Source organism: Aptenodytes forsteri, unplaced genomic scaffold, assembly GCF_000699145.1.
Source record: "Aptenodytes forsteri isolate BGI_AS27 unplaced genomic scaffold, ASM69914v1 Scaffold265, whole genome shotgun sequence".
Taxonomy (NCBI): Eukaryota; Metazoa; Chordata; class Aves; order Sphenisciformes; family Spheniscidae; genus Aptenodytes; species Aptenodytes forsteri.
The window spans coordinates 465,026-475,689 of record NW_008796175.1 but is presented as its reverse complement, the minus strand read 5'-3'; positions in this window follow the sequence as shown (position 1 = coordinate 475,689).

Sequence of the window (10,664 nt, the reverse complement as noted above, 5' to 3'; positions counted from 1 at the left end):
GCTGCTCACTCACACGCGTCCTGGGGCGGTGGGTGGACCTGCACAAGAGGCATCACTACGGGGTGTCTGTAAAATTGAGGCTCCTGAGCTTTCGTAGGCTTTGATGTCCCGTGTTTTTGTTGAATTTGCAGTTGGGCTCGTGGCAGCTGCTCTGCTGTCCTTCGGAGGCGATTCTGCCCTCCGTCTCCCGTCTGTACCCTTTTTTTGGTGCTATGTGCTGTCAGAGCAGCTGAAGAGGTTTGTGGTTCAAATGCTTTACAATCCTTCAATATAGAGGGCATCTCGGAAACTTCAGGAATCTGGTTTTGAGAGTTTTGATTCACAAAGGACAACCTTCACCTTTCAAACGGTATAAAAATACATTCTTCGTAGCTCTGCCTTGCTGCGGGAGGACAGCCCCTGAAACTTAGTTAAACACACTTGTCTCCCATTGATAGCAGCGGCCAGCCGAGGGGATGTCTGTTCTGCTTTCCAAAGGGACCATGGTCCTCACGTGGGGCGGTGAGGCCTGAGCTCTCACGCTGGGCTTTGCCAAAGCTGACAAAAGTACCGTGAGTCTGCAAGCGAGAAGGGCTTGTCCAGCATCACGCTGGTCATGGGTGGCCTGTGCTGGAAGTCACAGGAGCGGGACAGGAGACAACGGTGTTTATTTTCTTACTATGAAATGATGCTAATTCCACCATGCACTCTCGCACCTCAAAATCCTGACAATCAGAATAAACACTGCTAATCCCGCTGTACGCATGCCGTCCAGCCCAGGCTTAGGTCATACGTAACTAAAATAAGCAAGGACGTAGTTTAGCAATTGAACAAATGCCTTTTGGCAGCTCTTTACCCTCACAAACCCTCAAAAGAAGTGCAGCACACCCCTTACAAATGAATCATTTTGTTGAAATATGGTATGGTTCAGGCCCTCGGGCTCACCAGTGGTGAGGGCTATCTCCAGTGCCCAAAACGTAGCCGGGACCAGCTGGCGTGCATCCACCCTCCCCAGCGCATGCGGCTGCAGGCAGGCATCCTCTGGGTCGGGCTCGCTGTGCTGTGAACTGGCGTGTCGTTTCAGCCGTGCAAAAAGATTTTGGATAGGTGCTGCTCAGAGGCACTGAAGGAGGGAGGAGGCAGATCCCTGCGTAGTCTGGGGCGGGGGACTTGCACCGCTGGTAGGTGCGTAGAGCCGCCACTTGCTGAATAGTTCCCATTTTATTAGTTCTGTTCAATTTGAGCTGATGAGGGACAGCTTTCAGTCAAGCTGTCGTACCACCTGGCCATGTTCGTGTGGGGATCAGTGAAGCACTGGGAAATGGGCCAACGCCAGGTATCTACAGCCTCAAAAAAATCACAGGGCTGTTTTTAGAGCAAGCCTGTATTCTCATGCCCAAGGCACAGATAGTCCTGCGCACTTGGCTCTCCATCTCCATGTCATGCTGGGGAAGCTTTTATGTGAGGTAAAATTAAAAAAAAGCAAGCTTTTGATTCTTCTTCCTTATCTCATCGTGGCCTGCAAGGAGCTCTTGTCCTTGCTGGGTCCTCTAGATGGCAATATTTGAAAGGACAGTAACTGTCCATCACTGCTGTGTCCCTGCAGGTCCAGGCAGTGCAGAGGCTGCCAGCCCATCCCTGTTCCAGAGACCCTCTCCGTCACCTGCCACGTTCGCCATGCCTTATACACCATCCAGCTCGAGTCTTTATCTGCAGAAAGGAGAAGAGACTCCATTGCAACACCGACTGCTCTTACACCCTGAGCCCCTTTGCAGAAGCCACCACCTTCTCAAAGGAGGTGCTTGGCTTAGCCATGGCCTTGTTGCTGCCTTTGCAGTGAAGAAAGGGAGGAATTTGCTAACACAGCCTGGATCTGGCTTTCTCAGCAGGGTACCTGTGGGTAGGCATCAACACCCAGGAGTCTGGAGGTGGTTGAAGTGACCTTGTGCTCAGAGACTGTACATCTATCCTGCATCTTGCTTTCCTCTTTAAGGCCAGCTGCTTGTTGACATTTTTTTTCCCCTGTTAGGCTTTTAGAATCAGGAGTTTAATTAATGCTAGTGGTCACAAGCTGGTTGCAGGATCAGTTTTAGCCCCTCAGAGATGAGATGCAGCCCTTGCTGGAGCTACTGACAAGTATCAGAGCTGGTTCAAACTCCACACACAGCATCGAGCCTGCAACGCCACCTTCCTCCACAGTGCTTCTCCTTCCAGGCTCCCCAGCTCTCACAGGTAGGACATCATCTGGGCTTTAAGCCATTCCTAGCACCAGAAGTTGCTGTCATCTGCAGCCAATTTGTGGTCACGATGGCTGTTTGCACTGTTGCAAGAGGACTTTTCTCTCTGCTTGGCTCCTCCTCATCACAGTCCCAAAACAGTGTTTGTCACCAGATGTGGTGAGTATTCTGGAGGAAATATCTTGGCGACATTAAGAGAGGAGGTGCGGGTGAAAGTGCCTCTCGGATGCTAGTGGGCTCAAATATATTCTTATAATACTAAATTGCAAAAAATCTTTTGGCCACATGTGTCTGTGGTTGGAGAATAACTGGAAGACGAGGCAAGTAGAAGGGAAAAGAAGAAATGGTGTCTTTGCTGACAATCGTAACAAAATCTGCCAAGCCGATGGGAGAACCCAGAGGCCATGGGAGTGTTTGTGTACTCTCTGTGCTCAGTGGAAGTGTAGCAACACTGCCCAGCACAAACACCGCGTGTGCCCGCTGCTTTCCATCTCCTCTGCTCTCTGCTGAGCTGAGAGTGATGTGGGTGTCACAACATAAAGGCATTCACAACTCACCTGGTGCCTTCAACCATGTTAACATCAAAACTGCTTTGCACCTTGCTGGCAGGAGCAGCACTGGGGACAGCCCAGCTGCCGGTGCCCTGATCTCTCTACCATTATAATTTGGCTTAAGGGAGAGCAGCACAGCAATGCAGCGGGTCTGATGTCCTTTAAGGCTCCTGGCCTTGGAACAGGCCCGATAACAAGCAAGGCAAGGTCTTGGTGGGTTGGCTGCTGCAGAGGTGAGACGTCAGGGGTGAGGCTGTGACTGGAGACCCCAAAGCTGGGGAAAGCAGAATTCAAGCCTGTCACTGCTTGGCGTTGCAGGATGATACCAAGGGTGTGCAAAGGTCTGCTCTCAGAATGGAGTTTGGGAACCAGGGGCTCTGGAGCATGTTACTTTGGGACATGCAGCCCTCGCACAGGCCATCTTGGTGCTTTTCCTTACTCTCGTCCTTACAGTCCATGCTGGGCACTTAGAGCCTGGGTCAGAGGCTACAAGATCCCTTAATGACTGCAGGAGACTCTGTAAGGTTCAGGACTCTGGGGTAGCAGAGCCTTGAATTTGTTGTCCAATATTTAGACATGCGTATATACAAAAAGATTCGGTCTTTATTAATTGGCCTTTCATAGGAAATTCCACCAGCTGTCCTCCTCCGAGGGGTGCCAGCGATGCTCCAGCCCCAAGGAGTCCATATATGGTTGCAATCTTCTAACCCTGTGTGTTTCGCAGAATAGTGTGGTCATAGCTACTTTTAAGGATATGTGTGAACACTGCTCCCTTTCCTGTATGCATAAGCTCCCAGGAATGCAGACAAAGATAAAAAGTGTATAAATTAAAGCTATCAGCTTTATGCAGCATGTCAGCTCTTCTACCTGCAGCAGCAAGGTTAGTTATTCTAGCCTACCCACATGGGTGCTGTGCTGAGCTGGGAAGGCACCACGGTGCAAAGGATGCTTTGTGAATAGGAAAATACCAACCGGCCGAGCATCAAAGCATTTCGCAATGTAAATGTGCCTAAGCTGAGACAGCAGCAGAAATATTTTCCCTTGCCCTTCCTCCTCCTATAAACAATGCTAAATTACAGCCAAGAGCTGCAGGTACCCGGCAGCTACCCCTGAGCCCTTTTTGTTTGTAAGGGACTTCTGTATCCTGAATTCTGCCTGATCCTTCTGCCAGAGACATCTTCCCCTCCTCCTCCTCCCTGTTTCTGTGGCCTGGTGTCCACAGCCCATGGCTAGCTCCTGCTCTGTTCATTCTCCAAACGCAGCAAGAGGAGCTATTGTCCCCTTCAGTGTTGGTAGCAGTAAATGTCCTGCAACCCACTGACCTCCTCCTCTCCCCCATGCTAGCTGCAGCCCCTTTGCCTGATTTAGGATGGGCTAATCTCAGAAAATCAGAGGGGGACCACAGTAGGCATGTTCCGTACCTGCATCCCATCTGCAGCATCTCCCTTGTCCCTCCTGCGGCACTGGCCTGTACCAAAATGCACCTTTTCTGCTTAGCAGCACCATGGGCATAACCCTAAAGACAGCTAAGGGCAGTATGTCTCCCACATCCCCACAGCATCCTCATTCTCTGCAGCGCCTTGAAGTATCTCCTCTGCACCCTTTGGTGATGGAAGGCTAAATCTGCTCTTCTGTGGTATGGCTCGCTCCTAAAACTCCCAGAGGTAGAAGAGGAAGGGGAACAACAGATGCAGCATTGCTTGCTTTTCCCTTTTCCCAGGCAGTTAATATTAATCACCGGTGCTTTTGGATTAGTTTTGTGAATTCTCCCAGCCTCTGAAGCTTTTGAGATCTGTAATAAGAGAGAATTGGAAATGCCTCTGGATCTCACTGACAGAAGGGCCAGATTAAATACAAACTTATTCCCTTCATCAGATACTCTGCCATATTTTTTAGCTTTGGAATAGACACGAACATCCTAAAGCTATTTAGCTAAATTATGTCTGGTTGAGTGGTCTGAGGTCACTGTTTGCATTGGTGTCCATTTCTCAAGGTGCAAAATCAAGGATTCCTCTGATGAGGCAGGTCAAGTGATACAACGCTGGAAATGCACAAGGTATGTCCGGGTTATGTTTTCCACCCTGGGACTTCAGAGCTGTGTCCGCTGCTCACACGAGAATGCCCAAATTGTTACAAAAGGCAAATGAATTTCCCTTGTGACTTCATTTCTGCTCTGCATGGGCTGGTTCACCAGCTGGAGCTTTGTTGCTGAGATATTTGCCGTCGATAAAATGCCTTAGCTCTGGGTCAGATGCCTTAAAGGGCTGAGTGCTATTGTCCCGCTAAAGAGAAGCCAGCGCCATTTGGCACAGTTACACGCCTAAACTCAGCTCCCATCAGTGACTTGTTGCTTCAGCTGCAATCTGTCTGTGCTCTGATGACAGAGCTGATAATAGACTGATGGCACTCGTGACAAGGGTGTAGGGGTTGAGTAAAAAATTCCCTGGAAAAAACGGATCATCCTGTCTTTACAGATATTTAATTTGAGATTCCATAGCCAGCACTGGGCCTCAGCAATGCTTGCAAGACTGAATTTCATTGCCCTAAGGAGGAGAGCCCAGCTGGGGTTTAGGCGGTCGTGCCCAGATGGCATTGGAGCAGTTGTGTTTGCAGCAGCACAGAGCTGGCTGGGCTGCAAGGCTCCGCTGATCTGGGGAGTGGTGGGCAAATCTAATGCTGCAGATATACCAAAATCAGAGCAGGATGCATTGGCACCTCGGGCTGGGAAGAGGAGCATCTGTTGGCCTCCCCGGGAGTGGGACCCAGGACACTGAGATGGTGGGGATTATGGTCCAGCTGAAAGTCCGGGACCACAACAAGCAGGACAGTTAATACCTGGAATTCTGTGGCTGGCCGTGCCCCTGATGCAGCAGAATGAGTAAAGCCGAGGTGCGGTGTGTAAATATTTATAGTCCAGTTACCAGGTTTCGTGTTTGGCCGGTCTCTCTTGGCTCCTACGCTTGATGTTTGTGGCTCTGAGTTGCCAAGGACACTCGCAGGGTTGCTCAAGGGGCAGAAACCTCTCTGAAGGGGGCCAAGGGCATTGCTGCAGCACTTCTCCGAGGCAGTGTGGCTGGCCTGGCAGCACCCAGGGCACCGGCCAGCTTGTTTCGGCAGCAAGAGCTGGTCCTGGCTGCGGTGCCACATCACAGCAGCACCCACTGCACCCACCCAGCACCTGCATCCCAGCCAGCAGCACTGGGAAGGGGGACACAAGGCACCGATGAGCCCCCAAAAGTCGGCCTAGCAGCGTTTTTCCCTGACCAGCTCAGGTGTGCGTGAGGGAGGTGGGAAGTGAATGCACAGCACCCAGAGCCCTTTTCTGCTTGGGGGACGGCTCTGTCACCCCTTGCTGTAGTGTGTTTCTCTCCTGAGAGAGGCTCCTTCATCAAAATCTAAACAGCCTCTGCATAACTCTCATGTTCTTCCTCAGATCCAGAGTCTCTAATGCCAAATATTTTTCCCTGCTGTTGGTTCAGTTTCTTCTTCTGTTCCCAACCCTTGCTTGAGCTGCCGAGGGGAAAAAAACATCACAATCTCTTTTTACTGAAGATATTTATTTCAGTTTGGAAGTGGCCGGAAGACAGCTTCTCTATCTGAGATCTTTCTCTTGGGTCTCTTTCAACTTTGACTTCAAACCACCTTTAAATCACTTTTCTTCAGCAGAATTCAGCAAAGAAGTGAGCTCTCTCATTTTTGCATAAGAGATGATTACCATAAAACTTGGTTTAAACCAAAGAAAACACACCCATGCTCCCTTCGTGCCAGCTGAACTAAATCAGTTGAAAATCCCATCTGAACTGGAAGGAGAGCAAAAGTCCAGCACAGACAAATCTCCTTCACAGCCGGGTATCATGTCTAAAATCTTTTGGTAGAGAAAGCTGCCTGACAGCTATTTACTGCAGCTCCTTCAGCACACAGCTCAGGAAATTGCATTCATAATTTCCTTAGTGCCAAATGGTTTGTAATTTTCCCATGACTGTTCCTTTTTTTTTGTTGTTTGTGAAACAAAGCCTTTGAAAAGCATACACAGATTTACTTTTTGCCTAACTATGAAGCTAACATGAAGCATACAGTTTAAGGGGATACTGTTCACTTCATTTGTTTGACATAGGGAATAAAAAACCCCAACCTTATTTGTGACTAAGCCTTCCATAAATAGCCTTATAATTTTAACACAATCTTTTTTAGCAAAGAGAAAATTGATCTGATAGAGAAAGTAAAAATACCTGTATAGCCAGTGCTGTCGGACACAAGAAGGAACAAGCAGAAAAAGCAGAAAGGTGCGACCTGGCTTCTCTGTGTTATCACCAGCGTAGGCCTGAGTAGTAAGTATGATTCCCAGTGCATTTATATACAAGAAAAAGACTTGACTCTGATTTAGCCAGAGGCGCTTGGGTCTGGTGGGCCGGGCTGGAGTTCAGCTCCAGCCCCTGGGACAGATCACATCCATGTCCTTGGACAAGCGGCTTCTTTCTCCGCTTTGCCCCTGGTGTAGCAGTGGGCACCACAGGGGTAGTTTAGGTTGGTACCTTGGAGCACACCAAATTTAAGCCTCTGCATAGCTTCAGCTGCCATTAACTATCTTACTAAATAAGACTTTCACCGGCATTAATTGTGAGTCACACAAAATCACTATGTGAAGAGCCAGCAGAACATTTATTAAGACCCCCAGCTTGAGGCTTTGCATTCAGAGAGACGTGGACGCGCTGACAGCGGGCAGCAGAGAGGGCTGGGGTGCAGCTCTTGCATCCCGTCCCACGTCTGAGCGGAGCAGACTGGAAGAGGCTGTGGCAGCAGAGGAGGTTTCTGTGAGTCTTTTGCAGTGATGCCATGTCTCCAGCTCTGCTTTTTGAACCTGAATCTTCTCCACGGGGTGCTTTTATGTCTGAAAGCTTGTCCTCTTTCTACCTGTCTGTTGTAGCAAAGCCTGCATTTTAAACAGAAGCCAAGCCGCTCACATGTCTTTGATAACACGCCTCCCTTAGGAAACATGTGGGAAGCAAAAAGTGCTATTACGTCTTCTTGTACCCATGGGAACCCGAGGCACAGTGAGACAAGGTGAACCCCTCCAGCCTGGCGATGTAGACAGGGCGAAGGCAGCCACAAACTAGCTAAGCGAGGGGCTGCAGGCACTGAGCACAACTGCTCCTTTCTGGAGTACGTCCACAGCGTAGCCAGCAGCCCTGGAGCCAGGCAGGTAGCGCCTGAGGGACTGATGTTATGTGACAGCCAAAGTCAAGCAAGAAGTTTGTACCAGGATGAGGAATTTAATTTTGGTCCCCTGAGCTGTAGGCAAATGCTGTAAGTCCCAGCCCATGCTGTGCCTATCGCTTCTCACGTTCATTGCAAACATCTAATCCAGTTGTACGTGTTTCTTCATGGTCCTCAGCTTTCTAACGGATTTGACTTCAGCTGCAGACTCAAGCAAAATGAAATTTGTCATGCTTCGAAAACCTCCTCTGCTATTAAAACACTTATTTTTCTTATGTTAGCCTGTGGGTACCTTGAATTAATTTTTTTCTGAGACTAAAATCTAAAGCTAAAATTAATAAAGGAGCCTAATTTTGGTCTGATGCCTGGAAGCCATCTTTTAAAATCTGGAACATGAAACTCCTGGCGAGCCTGACACCAAGGAAAAAGACCACTGTTAGGGTAATTATGTATAGTAAGATAAAGATAAACGTGTTTTAGGTGGCCATAACACATACTATCACAAATCCCTTTGCTCTGTTAAAAGTAAAACCTTATATTGCTATCGCTTTACCTCATTGCTATTAGAATCCTTTGTTTGTTGAATCTCTCTGGATATGTATCCACCCAGTCATTGATAACTGATAAAGACCAAGCTGACCAAAAGGTAAAGACCAAGAACCAAACCTTGTCCCAAATTTTATCTGTTTTGCTTATGCAAATACTCAAATATTTGATGGATTTCTGGTGGTGTTGAATGGCTGGCCAAGGTGTTTGCTGGAAGGGCCAAAGTCTGGAAACACTTAAGCAAATTGTGACCCAGCAGTTGTTGAAGTAAAAGGAAACTTACTTGAATTCAGCGGACGGCGGCTGAAAAATTTTAGTCATAGCAGTAGCTCTGCAGGAGCAAAGTTATTTGTTTGCCCAGGCTATTCCCCATGCTTCAGTTTGTGGGCTCTGCTCAGGATTAGACAGGGTTTACACAAACCATGAGACCAGACGAGGCTGGTGTGCGGGGATGGAGATGCAGAGGTGTGCACGCTTGCGGGGCTACCATGTCCCATGGGTGCGTGCCCCGGTGGAGCGATGCCCGTGGCCGCAAGCTGCCTGCTGCTCCCACGTCCCTGCCTGTCATCCAGCAGGCAGCAGAAACGGCACCGGGACCCAGCACGTGAATGTGGACGGAAATGCTGAGGTTCAGATGACCGTGGAGCAGAAAACTTCAAGCCCTACCCTTGGCAGAAAACCTGGCATGTTTGAATAGCCCCCTGCAGGCTGCAGTCAAATAGCTGTGACCGGTGCCAACATTCCTTGAAAACTTATATCGTTGCTGGAAAGGCGGTTGGAAACCTTCGTTTTTGTTGCCTTTTCAAAATGTAGCCTCGCTGGGGCTGGAGAGTCGACAGATGGGTCCATTTTTGCGGGGCCCTGGTACATCATCTTTTATAAATGGGAGTCACCTTTGTAATTTTCCATGTACAAGAGGAGCGACTTGTGCTGGGAGGAGCATTTTGGCCTCTGCCAAAGGACGCCAAGCAGGCTGACACGGCTGCTCCTCTTAATCTGATAGCTGAGCCATCCCTGCAGTTGCTTTTTAAAGGCGGGAACAATCTCTAGCTAGATCCTCTCTCACTGTGCAGATTCTGGTGTCACTCAAGAAAATCTGAGTAGCGGTGATGCCTTGAATAACACAGTCACTGTAATTACTCACAGGCTTACTTGATAGTGGCCTTTCAGCAGGTGATTGTCCGGTTTTTGAAAATCTCTTTTGACCCGTTGATCCAGAGTTGCTGATGGTATTATAGGGCTATGCAGCAGACATATTTTGACACTAAATGGTGGAAAGCTGAGTAGTTTTATGCACGTCACCCAATACAACCACAATCCTTCTTTTGCGTCTCACGGTTTTGCCCACTAAATTCAGAACTTCCTACTTCGTCCTTTGCTGGTTTGCACAACCACTGATGAAGAAGGATCCATTGACACCCCTCAGCAGCAATTTAACCCCTCAATCCCATGCATGTATATGATTTCCAAACCACACTGATAGGAAGAATTACAGCAGATGCAAAGACAGCGAGCTGACTGATGCCTGTTTTTTGCAGAGGTGCACTTAGCAGCCTGGCTGCTCCCCGCCAAGGATCGCAGCACCCCTGCGGTACGCGGCCGACAGGCTGCAATGCTCTCGTTTGCATCAACTTGGAAAGCAGCACGTTATGTGTTTCAACTCCATGGAAAAAGGGTTTACATCACTGATGTTTTAACCACACCGTTATAAAAACCCCCATAGCCCCACCCTTACTTGCTCCTGAGAGGAATGACTCTGAAATGTTTCAGTTTTTCCATTACTTCACCTGCCTGGAGACTTTTTGCTAATGGCCTGCGAGGTAATTAGCCGGTCACAGGTGAGCCCCAGCTGCCTGCAGGGCGGGGGTTCAATTTGGCCACAAGTTATCCCCCAGGGCAACAAAATGGTGGGATGGTTCAGGAGGGTGGAGACTGCTGTATCTCTTTTCTTGTTTTTCTTTTTTCCCCCCACCCATCCTTTTGTCTTGGGTCTCTTGAAATGCCTCACTGCGGGGCACTGTGTCTCCCTCTGTGCATCTGGGGCTAAAAACAGCCTTTGGAGAAGTCAGAGGACAACTGGAGGAGTGAGACATCACCAGAGCCTTGAGGGATCAGCTTTCCAACACGACTCTTCTCC